Here is a 20,694-nt window from a genome sequence, read left to right on the forward strand (position 1 = left end):
AAGTCATGCTAAAACATGGCAATTCATACTAGAAAGGTGCTAACATGATAATACTAGAAATATGCTAACAACATGTAAATTCATACTAAAAAGATGCTAACAACAGGCTAATACAAACTAAAATCATGCTAAAACATGCAAATTCATCCTAAAAAATGCTAAAACATGCTAATTCATATTAGAATCATGCTACCAACATTTTAATTCATACAAGAGCCCTAACAGCATGCCAATACATACTAGAAAGAAGCTAACATGCAAATACTTGAAAGACGCTAACAACATGCTAATTCACTAGAAACATGCCACCAACATTCTAATTAATATTAGATTCATGTTAACAACATGCTAGTTCAAACTAGAAAGATGTTAACAACATGCTAATTCAAACTAGAAACATGCTAGCAACATTCTAATTCATACTAGTCATGCTAACAACATGCCAATTCATAGCTACTAAAAAGATGCTAACATGTAAATTCTAGAAAGAGGCTATCAACATGTTAATTCATACTAGAAACATGCTACCAACATTCTAATTGATACTAGAGTCATATTAAAACATGCTAATTCATACTAGAAACATGCCACCAACATTGTAACTGACACTAGTCATGCTAACAACATGCTAATTCAGAATAGAAACATGCTACCAACATTCTAACTCATACTTGAAAGATGTTAAAAACATGCTAATGCTAGAAAGACACCAACACCATGCTAATTCATTATAGAAACATGCTACCAACATTCTAATTCATACTGAAGTCATGCTAACGGCATGCCAATTCATTCTAGAAACAACATGCAGATACCAAAAAGACTTTAACAACATTGTCATGCTAAGAACATGCTAATTCATACAAAAGACCCCAACAACATGCTAATTCATAGCCTACTAGAAACATGCTACCAACATTCTAATTCATAGTAGTCATGCTAACTACATACTAATTCATACTAGAAATGCTATCAACATTCTAATGCTAACAACATGCTAATTTATACTAGAAGGTTAACAACAAGCTAATTCATATAGCTAACAACGTCAATTCATGAAAGATGCAAAGAATATGCTAATACTAGAAAAGACACTAACAACAAGCTATTTCATACTAGCTATAAACATGCTACCAACATTCTAATTAATATTAGAATGCTAACAACATGCTAATTCTATCTAGACACATTATATGCTAATTTATAGTAAAAGCATGCTAAAATAATTCTAGCAACATGTTAATTTATGCTAAAACAATGCTAGTAACATGCTAAAACAAGCAAAGTAATGCTCAAAACATGCTAATAGCAAGTTTCAAGCTTCAATATCTGAATAATGTTTGCTGCAGAAATAGTCTGTCCTTTGCTGAATGCTGGCTTTCTGCACTGTTGATTTAGATTCCTATGTCCTTGAGTCAGTGGCTGCGGGACTTGAACAGCAGCGGAGATCAATCTGAGAGCAAATTATGGCCAAAATACGAATATTAGTGTGGTTTGGCAGATAATGGCAAAACGATAAACGACAAAATGATCCTAATAAATAATTTCAGTGAGACTATTGCATATCTTATTACTACTTCTGGTTTTATGACTGATAATAACAGTTAGCAGAAAGACACACGCGGACACATCACAAATCTGGCCATTTGCAAAAAAGATTTGAATCTCTTCTAGATTGTATTTCCATCAGTGCCTGGACCAGGAGTTAACTGAAAACACATCCTCTCCTTTAGCCACACTGGGAAAAAATTATTGCTGCCTTAAATTTTTAAGTTGAATCAAGTTAAATTTTCTATTCATCTCAACTTACATCAATCAAACTAAAAAAGTTAAGTCAAACTTTGTATAACCTAAAAAATGTAGTTGAAATCTGATAAATTGATTAAAATTCACTTACTGGCCACTTTATTAGGTACACCTGTCCAACTGATTGGTAACACAAATTTCTAATCAACCAGTGATATGGCAGCAACTCAATACATTTAGGCAAGTAGACATGTGCTGATCTGATTTTCACACACAACCATCTCTAGGGTTTACAGAGAATGGTCTGAAAAAGAAAAAATATCCAGTGAGCGGCAGTTTTGTGGGAGCCAATGCCCTGTTGATGAGGTCAGAGGAGAATGGCCAGACTGGTTCCAGCTGATAGAAAGGCAACAGTAACTCAAATAACCACTCGTAACAACCGAGGTCTGCAGAAGAGCAGTGGTTTGTTTGTAGAGAAGAATATGTGGCCAATATGCAACTATTGCAATATCTGAAACAAATAATTAAATTAAATTAAAGGTATAAAACATAAAAATAAAGTAAACAAAAATAATAATTAAATAAAACTAAATAAAATTATTATTATATATATATATATATAAAACAAAACCAAATACATTTAAATAAAATAAAAAGTTAATTAATAATTAAAATAATAAATAAATTAAATAAAATAGAAAATAAACAAAGATATTAAATAAAACTAGATAAAATTAAAAATAAATTAATGAATAAATAAATAAAAATGTATATAAAATAACTTATAAAATAAATATAAAATAAAATAAGATATTAATTAAATAAAACTAGATAAAATTAAAAGTAAATGAATGATGAAAGAAATAATAAATAAATAAAATATTAAATAAATATAAAATATATAAAAAATATTAATTGAATATAGTTTTAAGTAAATAAATAAAATAAATGTAATACTAAGTAAATAAAAGTAATACCAAATCAATAAATCAATCAATAAAAATTTAAAATGCTGAGAAAATCACTTTTTAAGTTGTCCAATTAAAGCTCTTAGCAATGCATATTACTATTTTAAAAAAAAAAATGGTTTTAACATATGTTTGGAAGCGAATCTTCAATAAACATGATCTTTTTATCCTAATGATATTTTTAAGACGGCTCCATTGTCAGAATTATGCTTCAAATGACATAAATAATAACTGATGTCGACACAAAGTGAAGAATTTAGCAATCCCTTTTCCCTCCATAATATAAAGTTTATGGCCTGTCTAACCTGAAAAATCTGAGCATCAAAATAACTTGATAGTTTCTCACTCTTTCTCACTGTTCTTGTCCAAATTAGGATTTTCAGTCATTTTGATAGGACAAAAAGGCTGCCAAAGAATGACAGTTCTCAGTTTAATTTGACATGTCTTGTGCTCAAGGTTACAAAATTACAATGTGATTTTAGGCAGGCAATTTGAATATACAAATTTGCAGTCGTCAACAATGAGTTGTTTACTGTACAGAATAATGACAAGGTTGACATTTTATGATTGTCACCTACTGACAAAAAGCAGAAAAACAAAGAAATAAAAAAAACAAACTGTGAGTTGTCCTTGAAAAGTTTATAGTGAGAGTTTTGAAGTGTCCTTGTTATACTTGGTACTTACTATAGTAATAACAACAAACTATGTGAACTAGACTAAAACTAAAATAAAGGGTAACTGATTTTGGTAGCATTTAAAGTGTCGTTTTTATAGTGTAAATTCATTTAACTACTGAGTAATATTAATTTATCACATGTATTGATTATATATTTAGTGTTGGAATGTGGGTTATAGGTTAAGAATTAGTTGCATATAATTATGCATAATTTAGTGTAACTACTAATAAATAAATGTTTAAAAAAAAGAAAATAACATATATATATATATATATATATATATATATATATATATATATATATATATATATATATATATATATATATATTATAAATGTTAAATATATAAATGTTATATATATATATATATATATATATATATATATATATATATATATATATTTTTTTTTTTTTATAAAATAAAAATTTATTTACAGAATATATACATATACAGAATATATATATATATATATATATATATATATATATATATATATATATATATATATATATATATATATATATATATATATATATATATATATATATATATATATATATACACACATGTTCCAGAGGTGGTAAGGCAAAATGTCTTCCCTTACCACAATTTGACTCACTCATGTTCATTTACCTCTATATATTCACTGTGAAATAAAAAGTTACTTTTCTTATTTTTATTTCTATTTTTGTTAGAAACGATCAATCTGTGCACTTAAATATTTTGTAAAAAAAAAAAAAAAAAAAGTGACTAGCCCTCATAACTTATTAGTCATCAGGGCGTGTCTATCAGTTATTTAGGGCAGAGCGATCAGTAAGAAAGAACATATGCACTGTCCTAGAATTTTGTTTTCAAGACTTTTTTTCAGAACTAAAAAAACAGAACAATCTTAATCTTTAAGTGGACTATATTAGTGGACTAATGTAGGGAATATATATATATATATATATATATATATATATATATATATATATATATATATATATATATATATATATATATATATATATATATAGTTGTAGTCAGAATTTTTTAGCCTAGCTTTTTTCTCCCTCTCTCTCTTTTTTTTTTTTATATTTCCCAAATGATGTTAATATCTGATAATATTTTTTTTTTTCTGGAGAAAGTCTTATTTGTTTTATTTCAGCTAGAATAAAATCAGTTTTTAACTTTTTAAACACCATTTTAAAGACATTATTATCAGCCCGTTTAGAATTTTGTTTTTTTCGATAGTCTACCGAACAAACCATCATTATACAAAAACTTGCCTAATTACCCTGACCTGCCTAGTTGACCTAATTATCCTAGGTAATCAAAGAAAAAAAAAAAAATCAAATGGTGGGTTAATAATTCTGACTTCAAATATACATATACAAATTTGGTTTTCATGGCGACTCTAAAAATATAAATACACAGAAAGTACTAATTATTTTTAGCTATTTATTAACTACACTCAATTATTGTTTTGCTGCTTGTTCAAACTACTTATTTAAAGTTTCTTTCCCAAAGAGGGAAGAAATCACTTTCGCGAACGCTCACGCTCAATCTGCCCAGTTGGTGGAATGAACTCCCTAACTGCATCAGAACAGCAGAGTCACTCGCTACTTTCAAGAAACGACTAAAAACTCAACTATTTAGTCTCCACTACACTTCCTAATCTGCGATTGCCTCTCTGAATATCACACTAACTGTACCCAAAATAAAAAAAATAATAAAAAATACTAATACTACTAATACTTCCCTTCTTAGACTTTACAGACCTGAAACTTGCCTATAGCACTTATACACTGTTGCTCTTGGTTGTGCAAATTGCTTCCTTGTCCTCATTTGTAAGTCGCTTTGGATAAAAGCGTCTGCTAAATGACTAAATGTAAATGTAAATGTAAAATAAGCTGAATCGACACAACTCTTGAGTTTTGGCGGGACAGCTTAATTGTTTTACATTCAATCAACTTAATGATGTGATGGTGATACGAATGTCGTTTTGAAGTACACCGTTACCTTTGAAGATTTATCCGACGTGTTCTTGGGAGTTTGTTTTCCATATCAAACTTGTGAAGTCTGAACGTTCAGGGAAAGGATGCATGATTGTACTTTGTGTTGGCCTACTCAATATGACCTGGATCATGAGCGTTTTAAAACCAAAATGGCGTGAGTTTCCAAAACACTCCATTTTTGGTGCTCGAAAACTCTGGGGTAGTGTGGAGGGAAGGCGTGACGGTAGCAACACTTTTTAAAACTAAAATGTAGTAGTGGAAACGGGGCCTTACTCTCCTTGGCTTGCATTGACTTGACTTTTTCATGCAATGTAAAAAAAAAAAAAACACTAGGAAACACGTTATTCCTTCATGTTGTTACAACGTAAATCAATTGAACATAAAACAATTAAGCTGCACCCCCTCAAATCTTAAGAATTGGGATTGTGAACTCACTTTAAACAAATAGTTTGAACAAGCAGCAAAAGTAATGTGTGTGTGTGAGACATTCTGAAAAAGTGCAGGTAAAGTAAAAGAAGAATTGAAATGTTTACAACACAGTAGCCCTGAGAGCTTGATTATGCTGGCTATTTTCGTCCTCCTAGCCCCTCGGTTGATCTCAGCATGAGCAGACATGCATTCAGCCCTTACCGCGAGTGTTTGTGCGTGCACGAAGGTTACCGTCGGCAGATTTTTAATCTACATGTACGATGTGCCCTCCCGTGTCTTGTGTCTAGTCAGCAGTATGTGTCGGCGTGTGATTTGGAGTGTCGGGCCGCAGCGTATTGATTGGCGGACGACACACTGGTGACTTTGTTGTAAATGCAGAACGGGGTGAGTGGTGGGTGTCAGGCTTAGGGTGCCGACCAATCATCAATCATGTGCTGTCAGGCCTCGCTTTCCCCCCTTTTCTTTTTTTTTTTCTGCCTCAATGATCAGTCTTTGTTTAAATTGCGCAGTAAGACTCCCGCCAGACCACGAGAACAACCGCCAAGTTGTTTGCAGGTGCTATCGTTCACAGCTGCCAATTAAAAGTCATGCCATTTACATAACAGCCACGGGGCATTGGTGTACATAATATATTTTAATATATTTATACTATGCATACAATGGAAAGGTAGACTGTTGTGGTGGTTTTGCTCCCATGCTTGTTTTTTCTAGGTTATGTGGATTCATAATTCGCAAAATCACATATAATGATGGGTCTGAAACATACCTGTCAACATTGGGATGTGAAAATAAGGCATGTGCCCACCATAATAAAGGACCAACCCTCTCCCCCCGCCCTTTTAAAAAATCCCCAAATTACAAATGTGCTCATTTTTGAGCTGTTTTATTGTAAATAAACAGTTAAATGGTCAGTGATATGTTTTATTATTATTATTTACAAAAGAAAAAATAAATAGTATGCATTAGCAGCAAATACATTAGCAAACAGTTCAGCTTAATAAAATTAATAGCTATTGTGGGGAAAAAAAGGAATTTATTTTTATTACTTTTGTGTATTTAATTTTATTAGAAAACTCTTTAGACTAACAACAGATTAATCAATCTTTCTCTTTTGTATTACATTACACATTGACCAGACACACTTCCTCTTTTTTTACTGTGCTGGATACTTTAAGGAACATGCTGACAAGTGGAAAAAGCAGAATAAGAATAAGTGTGGGGGCCTTTGTTTAATACAAAGTCTAGACATGTCACAAGTTGTCATGATGCTTGTAGAAGTTGTGAAATATGTTAAAGATGCACGTAATTGTTCAGTTCTGGTATGCAGAGAAGGGTTGCAGAAAGAGGAAGTATGTCTAAAGCCTGATTTATACTTCTGCGTCAAACGTCGGCGTATGCTACGGCGCTGACGCATAGCCCTACGCCGTGGCCATCGCCGTCGCTGACGTGCACCTCTCAAAAAATGTAACTACACGTCGCAACGACGCGTAGCGTAAGCTCTGTGATTGGTCGGCTTGGTAGCGCTGACGAGTCTGGGCGGGACCGAGAGGCGCAAGAATGGCGCGACGCCGCGCGAGCGATTGTTTACAAGTGTGGAGTACCGTGAAGGAGCTCCGGATGGAAAGTTTTGTTTTGTGTTTACCTCATAGTTAAATTTGTTGCACGTCCGCCGGTTCCTGCCTCAAAATGAGCGAGTTTGAGCCACTTGTACATCCCGGAAGTGTTCAGGAAAGCAAAAAAGTAGCGAAGAAACTCGACACAGAGGAACATTTACACCTCACTGCCAACTAGCGTTTCGGAAGTGTTAATGCAGACCGACAGAGACAGCGCGCAGAAGTATAAATGCACAGCCACACGCGTTGCCTGCGCCGTGGGTTACGCCGGTTACCTGACGCAGAAGTATAAATCAGGCTTAAGGGTTACAAAGAGCCAAAGGACTGCAGAATGACTGATAAGTGACACCAAACTCCAACTGTTAATATTAGTTGTGTATGTATGCTGGAATCAGGAAATGTTTGTTAGTTGCGCACCTCTTGAATGTATTTCTTGTATTGCATTGGGGTAACGTAACCCAGAGCACTGTCATCGAATTATTCATTTGTATCTAATAAATTACTAATATTTTTGGCATTGAAGAAAACCCTCTCCAGACCTTTTCTTATTTAACATGCATGGAATTGGCTAGATATTCCAACACTATCAAATCTCATTAGCCGTTTCTTCACTGTATAACGTACACATTCTGATTAAAGAGCAGATAATGAATCACATATTTATTTCCATTTTTTTTCCGTTTTGTTACATATAATAACAGGTGTCACTTAAAAAATGCGCACATCTAATGTTATGATGAAAGGATTCGGCTGCTTTCCTGACTTTTTATGCTCATTTAGGACGAAGTTAGTTGTGTTAGAAACCCCACCAAGATCAACATCTTTAGATGTTATTATTATTAATTATGTGTGTATGTCTGTTCAAACAAGCACCTAAAATCCAGAGATTCACTCCGCTTCAAATGGCGTGTACAGATTCCATTTGGGAAACAGTATCTATTTATCACTATGGAGCGCGTCCGCTGACAGTCATGCACCACTATTTAAACTAGTACTGTCAAACGAATAATCGTGATTAATCGCTGTTATTTGTATACAAAATAAAAGTTTGTATTTACAAAAAATGTTTGTGTGCACTGTATATATTTTTGTGTACATAAATATATGCATGACTATATTGTAGAAAAGCTTGTTTTATAATTATTTCTAATACAAATTACATAAGTACAAATTTACTTATATATACATACATACATACATACACACTCACGGGCCACTTTATTAGGTACAACTTATTAGTACCGGGTTGGAGCCCCTTTTGCCTACAGAACTGTCTGAATCCTTCATGGCGTAGACTCAACAAGCTACTGGAAATATTCCTCTGAGATTTTAGTTTATGTTGACATGATAGCATCACACAGTTGCTGCAGATTTGTCTGCTGGCATCCATGATACGAATCTCCCATTCCACCACATCCCAAAGGTGCTCTATTGGATTGAGTTCTGGTGACTGTGGAGGCCATTTGAGTACAGTGAACTCATTGTCATGTTTAAGTAACCAGTATGAGATGATTTATGACATGGTGCGTTATCCTGCTGGAATTATCCATCAGAAGATGGGTACACTGTGGTCATAAAGTGATGGACTTGGTCAGCAACAATACTCAGATAGGCTATGGCATAGACACAAAGCTCAGTTGGTACTAATGGGCTCAAGGTGTGCCAAGAAAATATCCCCCACACCATTACACCACCACCAGTCTGAACGGTTGATACAAGGCAGGATGGATCCATGCTTTCTTGTTGTTGATGCCAAATTCTGACCCTACCATCTGAATGACGCAGCAGAAATCGAGACTCATCAGACCAAGCAACGTTTCTCCAAACTTCTATTGTCCAATTTTGGTGAGCCTGTGTGAATCGTAGCCTCAGTTTCCTGTCCTTAACTGACAGGAGTGGTACCCGGTGTGGTCTTCTGCTGCTGTTGCCCATCTGCCTCAAGGTTGAACATGTTGTGCATTCAGAGATTCTCTTCTGCAGACCTTGGCTGTAACAAGTAGTTATTTGAGTTACTGATGCCTTTCTATCAGCTTGAACCAGTTCGGCCATTCTCCTCTGACCTCTGTCATCAACAAGGCATTGGCTCCCACAGAACTGCCACTCACTAGATTTTCTCATTCTCTGTAAACCCTAGAGATGGTTGTGTATGAAAATCCCAGTAGATCAGCAGTTTCTGAAATACTCAGACCAGCCCGTCTGGCACCAACACTCATGCCACGTTCAAAGACAGCAGTAAGTTTAACATAATCATAAATATGAACACATGACTGGTCGTAAGACCTATTTTAAACCTACATACTGGAGCAGTAATCTAACTATTAACTACTAAATATACTGTACATGTACTGTACATACCTAACTATACACACAAACTACACTGTAAAAATGCTGAGATTTGTGTTGAGACAACATGACAGAATTTATTTAACTTATCAGTTTTACAAGTATATGTAGTCTGAAGGGTGACGCAGTGGCGCAGTAGTTGTTGCTGTTCCCTCATAGCAAGAAGGTCGCTGGTCCGAGCCTCGGATGGGTCAGTTGGCTTTTCGGTGTTGAGTTGGCATGTTCTCCCTGCGTTTGTGAGGGTTTCCTCCGGGTGCTCTGGTTTCCCTTACAGTCCAAAGACATGCGAGTGAACCGGGTAGGCAAAATTGTCCGTAGTGTATGAGTGTGTACGTGTGTATGGATGTTTCCCAGAGATGGGTTGCAGCTGGAAGGGCATCCTCTGTGTGAAAAATATGCTGGTTAAGTTTGCGGTTGATTCGCTGTGGCGACCCCAGATTAATAAAGGGACTAAACCGAAAATAAATGAATGAATGTGGTTTGAACTTCAAACAATTAAGTTGTCCCAAAAATGTCAAGAATTGTGTTGTTTCTGCTTATTTTAAATAAGTGGTTTGAACAAACAGCAAGCATCTTTTTTGAGTTTAAAACATATTAAACACGTACTTCTACAAGGTTGAAAAAAGCAAGTAAAAGCAACCGGATTTGTGGCACATTCAAAGTAAACAATAGTGATCTGTACGTTATTTCCTTCTTGTTTTCCTTAATAATGAAGCTTCACTATATTGTTATCACATTAACACTTTACTACATGATTTGTATAGTTTGTCTCCATTAGCATGGCTTTCCAGAGATAAGAGTTTGGGTCGACAAGTAAGCTCCAAACTGAGGAAAAACAAGAAAAAGAAGGTCAAATTGTATTTTTTCTCTACTCCTTTTTTTGTTACACCATCAGTTAGGTTTAGTGAGGAATATTATTTTCAAACGCAATAAAGTAGGGCTATTAACCTTTTAGTGCCATTCATCGGCCATTTGATTTCCAAACTGCCATGACATGTGCATGAACCAATGTCATAAATTGTTTCTACAGTCACGGTTATCTGTTCGAGAGAAAACTGATGTTTTCTTTTTTTTTTTTTTGCACACCTCACTAGCCAGTTTAAACACGCCACAAAAAAAACAATATAAAATGTCACCAAAGACATATAATTTTTATTAGGCTTAAGTTATTAAGATAATCATCTAAATTTAAATAATAAAGGTTAAAGGGATACACTGCAAAAAACGATTAGTTACCTAAAAAATTAACAAACCGAATGTAACTTCCGAGCAGGCACAGGACGTCAACATGACTTCAGATTGAGGTTTTACCCCAATGTCGTGGGGACGTTGCATTTTGTTTGAAAATGGAAATCGGCTATAACTACATTATGAGACCGAAAAGTCTTAATTAGTCTAATTTTCTAAGATATACAAACTCAATTTGTGTTGGAACCCTGCATATTTTTACAAAGTAATTTAAGGTAACAATCTTGCCATTTGTTCAATGAAGGCAAACTGTTTGATGTATTTTCAATTCTGAATATATTCTGCTAACACATTTTCAAGTCGCCACATTATTTTCCATTTAATAATGCATCGTAAAGTGTTTTACTATCAGCCTTTTTTGCTTCTTGTTGGGAAATGACATGCTGTAAATCAGCGGAGCTACTTTTAACATTAGGTGAAAGTAGTCACACTCATTTATATCACAGAAGAATAATAAATTTCTTGGCCATTTCTTTCTCTCCCTTTAAAATACCATCTCTTTCTGCATGGTGCAGAGTCGCTTTAAGACGGGTAATTTACAACTCTCATTAGAGTGCTGAAAGCACCTCAGTCAATCTGAACCGAGACGCCGCAGTAACAAACTACATCCTTACTGCAGTGCCGAGGAAAAAAAAAAATCAATTTCACATTAAATCCAGGTAAAATTCTAATGTGGTCCTATGGAGTGTGCATGCCTATAAAGCTAAACATAAAGTCATGCAGTCTCCAGCTTATTCCAAGAACACACTCCTTTTTCTGTTTCAAAAATGGTCAGTGTACAGGGGTTGGTAATCAAACTAAATCCAATCAAACTAGTGCCTTATTTATCAGTGGTAACCACAGTGGAATGAACCACCAACTATTCCAGCATATGTTTTATGCAGCGAATGCCCTTCCCGGTGCGATCCAGTATTAGGAAACAGCCATACACACTCGTTCACACACTCTCATGCACTACAGCAAGTTTAGTTCAATTTATTCACCTATAGCGCATGCGTTTGGACTGTGGGGGAAACCGGAGCACCTGGAGGAAACCCACACCAACACGGAGGGAACATGCAAACTTAACACAGAAATGCCAACTGTAATGAAATCAATCAATAATGAAAATGTATTTATCAGAAATTGCTTACCAAATTTTGATTAAAAATGTCATAAATGTTTAGTTCGCAATACAGTTTTGTTTTTGCAGTTGTTTTGTATTATAAATCTTAATAATTAATGCTTATTAGTTTCTTTAATCATATGCTTTTAAATGATGATTTATGTTTTAATATGGAAATTATTCATAAATTCACTTTGTCTTTCCAATAATATTTATTTTCATATTTTCATTGTAATAAGGAGTTGTCCAACACTTACAGTTGAAGTCAGAATTATTAGCCCCCTGAATTATCAGACGGCTTATTTTTTCCTCAATTTCTTTTTTCAACACATTTCTAAACATAATAGTTTAATAACTCATTTCTAATAACTGATTTATTTTATATCGTTGCCATGATGACAAAAAGTGAGTTAAAGGCTTAACTAGGTTAATTAAGTTAACTAGGCAGGCTATGGTAATTAGGCATTGTTATTGTATAGCGATGGTTTGTTCTGTAGATTATCGAAAAAAAAATGAGTGGCTCATAATTTTGACCTTAAAATGGCTGTTAAAAAAAAAAAAACTGCTTTTATTCTAGCCGAAATAAAACAAACTTTAAAACGAACAAGACTTTCTCCAGACAAAAAAATATTATCAGACATACTGTGAAAATTTCCTTGCTCTGTTAAACATCATTTTAAAAAATTCAAAGGGGGGCTAATAATTCTGACTTCAACTGTATGTACTTTTTTATGAAAACAATTGTGTACCTTCATTTTAATTGTACCATAAAATGTACAGAACAGTATCATAAGATGTCTTTTCTGTAAAGTACAACTTTTAAAAAGTTACAAAATGTTCCTTAAGGAACATTATTGGTACCAACGTGAACCTTTTTTCTGACACTGTAGTTGACATCCAAAGGGGAAAAAAATAGCTTCAACAATTTACAAAATTTTTCAAAATATCTACTTTCGTGTTAAACAGAAGAAAGAAACTAAAAATTATATGAGTAAATGAGTAAATCATAATTTTGGGGGAACTATTCCTTTAAAAATGTAATGGGTTAGCATCGGAGAGAGTCATATTCACAGAAGAGTGCCTTCAAACACATTCATTCATTCATTTTCTTGGTGGCTTAGTCCCTTTATTAATCCGGGGTCGCCAAGGCGGAATGAACTGCCAACCTATCCAGCACGTTTATACTCAGCGGATGCCCTTCCAGTCGCAACCCATCTCTGGGAAACATCCACAAACACTCATCCACACACACACACTTATACACTATGGACAATTTAGCCTACCCAATTCACCTGTACCGCATGTCTTTGGACTAAAACCGGAGCAGCCTTCAAACACATTTTCTTTCTGAAACTGAAATAAAATTCAATTGGAATTGAATTCTCATTTATTTCTGCTAGTCTCTTTAAAGCAGTTTCTATAACTGAGCCAGTGATTTATCATCATCATCACAAAGCTGTTTGTTTATTTGTTAACGCATACTCGCAGAAGCCTGCAGCTTGTGTAATTGGCCTGGGATCTCCCGCTCTGCCTGTAAGGCCATGATTCAGGTTGCAACATATTTTTTTAGGGGGTACAGCGGCTGATCTGCAGTCAGAAGAGAACTCAGCTCTCTGCTCTGCTTCGCTGCTGATCTCATCTCCATATATGAGCTGCTTTGCACTTCTTGCGCCTGCCACGATTAATTAGCCACATCCAGGTAAGGGAACTTCTGACGGAGTGCCAAGAGCAATAAACATTGATCATAGTCACAGACTTTTTACTGGCTCGCTTGATGGAAGGGGAATGCAACCTTGCGTGTGTGTGTGAATAATGTGTCCCTGTGCGCCGGAGAGAGGGTTTGTGTGTATGTGTGTGCGCATGAGGATGCGCTTACATCTTGCATGTTTGTTTGTGTCGTTAGGTATGCTTAAAGGGATAGTTCACCCAAAAATGACAATTTACTCACCCTTCACTTGTTCAAAACCTAGTTGAATTTCTTCATTCATTTACTTCAGCTTAGTCTCTTATTTATCAGTAGTCAAAGCCACAGCCGAATGAACCACTAACTTATACAGCAGGTTTTACGCAGCGCCCTTCCTGCCGCAACTCAGTACTGGGAAACACCCACAGAACTGCCGCTCACTGGATATTTTCTCTTTTTCGGACCAATCTCTGTAAACCCTAGAGATGGTTGTGCGTGAAAATCCTAGTAGATCAGCAGTTTCTGAAAGCCCATCTGGAACCACCATGCCATGTTCGAAGTCTCTTAAATCCCCATTCTGATGCTCGGTTAGAACTGCAGCAGATTATCCTCACTATGTCCACATGCCTAAATGCATTAAGCTGCTGCCATGTGATTGGCTGATTAGAAATTTGCGTTGAGCAGTTAAGACAGGTGTACCTAATAAAATGGCCGGTGAGTGTAGTATTAATAATCTTGTCAACGTTTTTTAGCATTTGTGTCTGAATAAGCACGATGCCTCTGCTTACACACTAGCATGCGCATGCCTTCACAATCGTGTCGAAGCACGCAAGCTTGTGTTATGCTTTATAAAACAAACAGACCTAATTTTAGGGGGGACTTTATTTTCAAGGTCATACTGAAGAGAGCTTCGAAAACAATCCTGTCTCTTTTTTTCCAGACCCGGACTGTCTTGAAAATGCACTCAAGAAAAAAAAAATAAATAAATAAATGGCAAAACCAGAGCATAATGAAGCTGCAAAACAAAAACAGTGTGCCTTGGCCAAAAAGACTGGGATGTAATGGAGGCCAGATGAGCAGACAGTAACAAATATCTCCATTAGCTGCCACTGATGGAAAGCCGGTGGAAGTTGCTACACTGTAAAAAAATGCTGGGTTCCACACAATCGATGTTTCAGGATAACATTAAAAGAATTCATTAATTCATCATTAATTCATTAGTTTTAGTTTTCTTCACAGAAGTTCATTAGTTTTTACAAATTTAAGTGAATTAAACATACAAGAATTAAGTTGTGGGCGAGGCAGTGGCGCAGTAGGTAGTGCTGTCGCCTCACAGCAAGAAGGTCGCTGGGTCGCTGGTTCCAACCTCGGCTCAGTTGATGTTTCTGTGTGGAGTTGGCATGTTTTTCCTGCCTTCGTGTGGGTTTCTGGGTGCTCCGGTTTCCCCCACAGTCCAAAGACATGCGGTACAGGTGAATTGGGTAGGCTAAATTGTCCGTAGTGTATGAGTGTGTGTGTGTGTGTGTGTGAATGTGTGGATGTTTCCCAGAGATGGGTTGTGGCTGGAAGGGCATCCGCTGCGTAAAAAATTGCTGGATAAGTTGGCGGTTCATTCCGCTGTGGCGACCCCGGATTAATAAAGGGACTAAGCCGACAAGAAAATGAATGAATTAAGTTGTCCCCAAAAACCCTCAATAATAGTGTTGTTTCAGCTCATTTTAAATCAACAGTTTAAACAAAAAGCAAACATCGTTTTTTGAATGTACGCAGTGTAAAAAATGCTGGGTTCCACACATTTCCCTGATTTGTGACAAATCATCAAGTTAACAATGGTTTTTACAATTTTAGGTTGATTAAACAAAATATTTGGTAACACTTTACTTTAAACCATTTATTAAGCATTAGCAAATAATGAATTTATTACCTGTTAAAGTGCTGTATTCTTGACTTATAACTAGGGCCAGACGGAATCTGCGGACATTTTTTGCTATTTCTGCGGAGAATTTTGGTAAAAATCTGCGGATTTCTACGGAATTATTTTGGGAGTATCCAACGAGTATCATAACTAAAACCTTAATATATGAAATAAATAGTAATAAATTACTGAAAAAAAACTGAATAAATTTAGATTTACACATTTACTCAAGTAAATAAACAGAATTAATGATGTTCTAAAAATCGGCAGAAATCTGCGAAATTCTGCGCGCGCAGATTCCGTGTGGGCCTACTTATAACCAGATATATAATGTGCTTAATAATTCTTCTTTCATACTTTGTTGATGATTTATTTTTCATTACTAAATTAAGTATTGCATTATTTACCAACTATTTATTTAAGCACATTTGGTGTTTTTTTAAAGATCATTCAGATGAATTATTAAATGATTAATAAACTATTCAAATGAACATTTAGAATTCTTATTATTCAGGCATATATTAATAGTTAATTTGTATATTAATAAATGCTTTAGGCGAGGCAGTGGCACAGTAGGTAGTGATGTCGCCTCACAGCAAGAAGGTCGCTGGTTCGAACCTCGGCTCAGTTGGTGTTTCTGTAAGGAGTTTGCATGTTCTCCCTGCCTTCGCGTGGGTTTCCTCCGGGTGCTCCGGTTTTCCCCACAGTCCAATGACATGCGGTACAGGTGAATTGGGTAGGCTAAATTGTCCGTAGTGTATGAGTGTGTGAGTGAATGTGTGTGTGGATGTTTCCCAGAGATGGGTTGCGGCTGGAAGGGCATTCGCTGCGTAAAAACTTGCTGGATAAGTTGGCGGTTCATTCTGCTGTGGCGACCCCGGATTAATAAAGGGACTAAGCCGACAAGAAAATGAATGAATGAATAATGCTTTAATAACTCAACTACATCTTGTTTTGTGACTTAATCTAAAGTGAGGGCTATTTATGCTTTATAAATCCCTCATAAATGACAATTAAAGGCTCAGTTATATTCTAAACAGGAAAAAAGAACATACTGTAAATGACATTATTCATTTCTATTCATTTGAAGATACACAAATAAAACCGTATCAAATAAAAATACACTTTTGCAACCTTATCTAATATAATATTACTGTACAGTTTAAACATTGCATCCTGTTAAATGATTACATTGATGTTGTTTTATCCAATTTTATGTTCTATTTTGAAACTCCTGTTATTCAGCAATAAATGTTATTCAGCCCAATGTTTAAACTTTCATTTTACTTTTTAGATAAGATTACACAGATTATTGTTAATTTTATACCAAGCCTTTCATTTATAAGTCATTTATAAAGCACAAATAGCCCTCACTTTAGGTCACAAAACTGGATGAGGTTGAGTTCATAAAGCATTTATTAACATACATAGTAACCATTACTATATGCCTGAATAATAAGATAAACGTTAATTTCAAAAGTTTATTATTCATTTACTAACTCATTCTGAATGATCTTAAAAACCTCCAACTACTACTAAATACAAATGGTCTGTAAATTATGAAATATTTAATTTATTAATGAATAATCCACCACTCACAAAGTATTAAAGTAGAATTATTAAGCACATTATGGCCCAGTTTCACAAACAGCGCTTAGATCAAGCCAGGACTAGGCCTTAGATGATTTAGGCTATTTAAGCCACATTTATAAAATGACCATAGAAAAATATATGACTGGTGTGCACCTGGAGACAAAAAAATGAGACTGACATATTTTAAGACATCTCCCCGCAAGTTATTTTGAGTTGAGACAGCTCAAACATGCAATTTAATCTTGACTAGCCTTAAACCTTGTTTGTGAAACCGGGGGAATATATGTGGTTATAAGTAGGCCCACACTGAATCTACGCGCACAGAATTCCACAGATTTTGAGCCCATCATTAGTTTTGTTTATTTACTTGGCATGAGTTACATTCAGGGGTGCTAACCGCTTCATTTCCTGACTTCATACATACATACATCCCCCTTTTCTACAAATTCTCTGTACAATAGCAAAAGCACAAGAATTCTCAACTGTAAATTCTGTGCCCGCAGGAAGTTTTGCTGCAGAGCTCAAGTTAATTTTAGACAATCAGGCCATTGCATCTCTATCAGCTCCATCTACTTATGCAAAAATGCTTCATTAGTATGCAAAACATCACTTTTAAGCAATACAAATACAGTTGTTTAATAAAAAGAAAATTTCTTTGTAAATCCTTTTTCCCATGTCCCAAAAAAACTCAAGAATTGTGTCATTTCAGCTCATTTTAAAAAAGTAGTTTGAACAAACATTATTTTTTCAGTTTACAGGACGTTGTGTCCAGGCGGGGCGGTCAAGTTGACCTGAGCGAAGCAGGACCATAGAGGAAAGCAGAGGAGCAAAGGGGAAGCCCACGGACCTGTGCTCTGCTGCATTTTCCATCGTATGTGTGTGTGCGCGCGCGTGTGTGTGTACGGGACAGCTGGGATTTCAATCAGAGACTTCTTTATGCAGTCTTCTAACACATAATGAACTGAAGCACTGCACAGCATGAGCAAGCCTTATTCACACACACCGCCAGTGTTTTAGCATCATTACAGAACTCACACACACACACACACACACACACACACACACACACACACACACACACACACACACACACACACACACACACACACACACACACACACACACACACACACACAGCTCAAGCAATCAAAACCAAATGTGCCGCATTGAAAAGAATGTCAAGAAATGACAATGTGCTGAGAGGAAAAGCGATTTGTCCAATCCGTTAAACGTTTATATCAACAATTAGTTCATAATAAGTCGGTTTGATTAAAAGCTGAAGGCCACGGGGCTGCGCGGTTCCTCAGGGGCTGATCTGGAGTATAAAAAAAAAATTACCTCACCCTAAACCTGTCAGCACACCATTACGACCCACGCCGCCATATGATGGCATGCCAAAAAAAGAAAGAACGAAAAAAAAAATACTGAAGCCATTGTAGCGAGAAGGTGTTGGCAGATGTAGGTTTCAGGAATGCAGTGACAGGGTTATTTGTTGGACAGAGGAGAAAATGTTATAGAGGGGGAAAAAAGGCTTCGGTTTTGTGGGTTCTTATCAGCAAGCCTAATAGAGTTAGATAGGGGAATATCTTGATGAGGAGTCTGATAAAGGCGGAAAGAAAAACAAAACAAAAAAGCTAGCAAGCAAAGGCTACAGTTTAGAGGAGCAATGAGTCATGCAGGACCATCTGCAGGAACATGCGCATTTGCTAAAAGAAACTCAGAGAAATGTCAGCCAATGCCAAATATTTGTCATATTCCACCAATGGTTTTTAAATAAATATGGCGACTGTATAAGGGTGTCATCAAATGAAAGGATTCAGCGTGAATACATATGACTTTTTGTGCGCTATTTATTTAAGTCTTCTGAAGTGAAACTGTATGACATACACGGTTATTGTAAACAAAGTCCATCAAAAAGAATATTTAAATAAGATAAACAAATTTATATTAAACTTAAACTCAACTTAAACTTAAAAGTAAGTTTAAGTACAAAAATAGCAAACCTAAAAACCCAAATAAACTAAAACAAAAAATAAAATAAATTAAAGGAAGCAAAACAAAACAAACTAAATGAAACAAAACAAGTATAACTGTTTATCAAACAGGGTAGGAACTTAATGGGGGGCTTAAAATGGAACAAAACGAAATGAAACAAAACAAACTGAAACAAAACAAAACAAACTGAAACAAAACAAACAAAACCAAACCGAAACAAAAACAAAACAAAACAAAACAAAACAAAAAAACAAACAAACCAAACCAAACTAAACCAACGGAACCGAACCAAAACAAACCAACCAAACCAAAACAAAACAAAACAAAACAAAACGGAATAAAACAAAACAAAACAAATATAATTGTGTATCAAACAGGGTAGGAACTCAATCGGGGGCTTGGGGCAAGAAAAGTCAGCAAAATAACCACAACAAAGCCCTGAAAATTCCAGATTAGGGCAAGAAAAACCTGCTTAATGGATCATTGCTCCTGAAAAACAGCTGACTCTGAGCTTCAGATAATATTTGCTGTAAGAACAAACTCTGAGAAATGTCAGCCAATGTCAAATATTTGTAATTTCCCACCAATGGTTTTTAAATAAATATGGTGGCTATATAGGGGTGTTCGAATCAAAGGATTCATCATGGCTTCTTAAGTGAAACAGCATGTGACATGCAAGGTTATCATCAACAAAGTTCATCAAAAATCAAAAATAATTCATAAATAAAATGTTTTTAGGGTAAAATAAATTAGTAGCCAAGTAAGCATTTTTTTTTAAGTTAAAGTGTGAAAATAGCAGCTTCAGAATAAAAGAAAACAAAACCCATATCCAATTGGTCATTTTAAAGTCCATAAAAAAGTAAAAATAAAAAACTATAAAGAAATAAAACACAATAATAAATAATACATTTTTTCAAGGTAAAATACATTTTAAATAAGATAAACATATTTGTCAAACTTGAACTCATTTTAAATTAGTAGCTAAGTAAACTTTTTTTTTTTTTTTGTTAGGTTTAAGTACTAAAATAACAACTTAAAAACCAAACAAAATATAATAAATTACCAAAAAATAGGATTATCAAACAGGGTAGGAACTTAATGGGACACTTGAGGCAAGAAATGTCAGCAAAAAAATTACAACAAAGCCCCAAAAATTCCAGATGAGGGCGAGAAATACCCCTGCCCAATGGGTCATTGCCCCTAAAAACAGTTGTGATTCTGCACTTCAGATAATATTTAGATCCAGATAGTATTTAGATCCATAGGAGATTAATTTCATAAATTAGATGCCGGGATGATTTTAGCAAAAATCACAAAATCATTTATTGCTCGTTTTTTCTTTAAATATATAAATGAATATCATTTTCATCAATTTTGATT

At 35.0% G+C, this 20,694-nt stretch overlaps 1 protein-coding gene and 1 long non-coding RNA gene across 2 annotated transcripts in view; one reads left to right on the top strand and one right to left on the bottom strand.

Moving 5' to 3' along the window:
- Nucleotides 1–19,332, top strand: part of LOC141377113 (uncharacterized) — a 25,017-nt gene extending 5,685 nt beyond the window's left edge. The window contains exon 3 of the long non-coding RNA XR_012389120.1: nt 18,071–19,332. This is a non-coding gene — a long non-coding RNA (uncharacterized lncRNA). The remainder of the gene's footprint in view (nt 1–18,070) is intronic.
- Nucleotides 1–20,694, bottom strand: part of meis1b (Meis homeobox 1 b) — a 605,459-nt gene that overhangs the window by 254,419 nt on the left and 330,346 nt on the right. The window lies entirely within an intron of this gene.

The sequence above is a fragment of the Danio rerio genome, chromosome 13 (genome assembly GCF_049306965.1).
Source record: "Danio rerio strain Tuebingen ecotype United States chromosome 13, GRCz12tu, whole genome shotgun sequence".
NCBI lineage: Eukaryota > Metazoa > Chordata > Actinopteri > Cypriniformes > Danionidae > Danio > Danio rerio.